Source organism: Camelus bactrianus, chromosome 1, assembly GCF_048773025.1.
Source record: "Camelus bactrianus isolate YW-2024 breed Bactrian camel chromosome 1, ASM4877302v1, whole genome shotgun sequence".
NCBI classification, from domain to species: Eukaryota; Metazoa; Chordata; class Mammalia; order Artiodactyla; family Camelidae; genus Camelus; species Camelus bactrianus.
Genome location: NC_133539.1, coordinates 101,187,146 through 101,188,941, shown reverse-complemented (window position 1 = coordinate 101,188,941; position 1,796 = coordinate 101,187,146). Strand labels below are relative to the sequence as shown.

The 1,796-nt window shown below is 36.6% G+C and overlaps 1 non-coding gene across 1 annotated transcript; it reads left to right on the top strand.

Annotated features, from left to right (window-relative positions):
- The first annotated feature begins 425 nt into the window (after positions 1-425).
- Positions 426-636, top strand: LOC123616096 (small nucleolar RNA U3). The gene has a single exon (XR_006723954.1). It is a non-coding gene; the product is annotated as a small nucleolar RNA U3 (small nucleolar RNA).
- The last annotated feature ends 1,160 nt before the right edge of the window (positions 637-1,796 follow it).

Sequence of the window (1,796 nt, the reverse complement as noted above, 5' to 3'; positions counted from 1 at the left end):
TGACCTTTTATCAGTTTGAAAGTCAAACTTTTAGGATGGCCTTGAATGCAACCGCTAAGATTTATTCATCAGTGGAATCAGCTCGATTCTCACTAGCAAAGGCAAAACCCGCCTTTTCCTTATTATTTTTCAGGGGGCGGGGCCGCTTTACGGGAACAGTGGAGTGAATGCCTCCAGGGCTTTAAAGACACCGATTCTCATTGGCTGTCATTCAGTATTGTGTTAATGAATTGTGGCCGTTTTAAAAATTGTTAAATTACATTTCCGGTTGAAATGAGTTGATAAGTTATGGCATATGAAAGACTGTATGTGCAAATGTGCTTTCCCCCTTTTTCTAGTAGAACCAGAAATGGGAGAAATTATCTTGCCAGCAGTGAAAAGTGCCCTGCTACCGCGGAGCCAGCAGAGGCTGCTGGGTCAGGGCCAAGCCTCTACTTGTAGGGATCTTTACTGTAGTTTGTTACTGGAGAAGTTTTTCTGATCGTGTAAAGCATCCAAAACCACGATGAGGAGGCGCAGTGTTCTTTTCTGATGTTGAAGCAGGTTCTCCACGTTGCTTCTGCAATTGCCATTTGCCTTTGATCGTTCTTCTCTTCCTTTGGGAGAGGAAGAGAGAGAAAACACCGCCTGAGTGGTTTCTGACTTTACCAGTACAAACAGTAACGGGATTGTTGAGGGAAGTTATTTGACTTCATTCTATTTGAGGGTTTTTTTGTGTGGTCTCCAGCTGGTAGTTTTTTGGAGGTCTTATGTTATTTTTAAAAGTCTTTTTCTCCATCCCTGGCATGAGAGGGTGTTTTGTTTTGTTTTATTTTGTTTTGTTTTTGTTATTGCTTTTGTTTTCGTTTTTGCTTTTGTTTTCTCTTTTCTTCAATGAGTCTTTAGGTAGCTAGCTATCCTGCATTGGGTTTCCAGTGTAGGATCTCTGTGGTATTGCCACTTATCCTGAACAAGTTAGGCTTCAAATATGCTTCTGAAATTACGTACATGTTTGGGCTTTGCTATTCAAGTATTTGACAAGTTTTCCTTACAAGCAGTAGGATAGTAAATTACAAACAGAATGGATTTAAAGTAACTTTAAATATACTTCTGATATATCTTGTTTTAAGATGGTTTGTTCTTTTTTCTTTTGTGCTATGATATTTTCCTTTTAATTATGTTTCTTCAGCTAAATGCAATTTTACCTTTTTTTTGAGGAAGAGTTGATTTTCAATGTTTCAGGTGTGTATACACACACACACACACGCACACATAATATATCCTTTTCCAGATTCTTTTCCATTGTAGGTTATTACAAGATATTGAATATAGTGTAGACCCTTGTTGGTTATCTATTTCATATATACTAATCCCAAACTCTGAGTTTATCTCTCCCCTCCCTTTCCTCTTCGATAAGCATAAATTTGTTTTCTATGTCTGAGACTATTTGTCTTCTAAATATGTTCATTTGTGTATTCTTTTTCTAGATTTCCACATATCAGTGATTTCATATGATATTTGCCTTTCTATGTCTGACTTATTTCAATTAATATAATTCATCCATGTTGCTGCAAATGACATTATTTTATTCATTTTTTATGGCTGAGTAATATTCCATTGTATATATTCCACATCTTCTTTAACCATTCATCTGTCTATGGATGGGCATTTAAGTTTTTCCCATGTCTTGGCTATTGTAAACAGTACTGCTGTGAACATTGGGGTGGGTGTATCTTTTGGAATTATAGTTTTCTCCAGATAAATGCCAAAGAGTGGGATTGCTGGATCATATGGTAACTATTTTTTTGTGTTTTAAA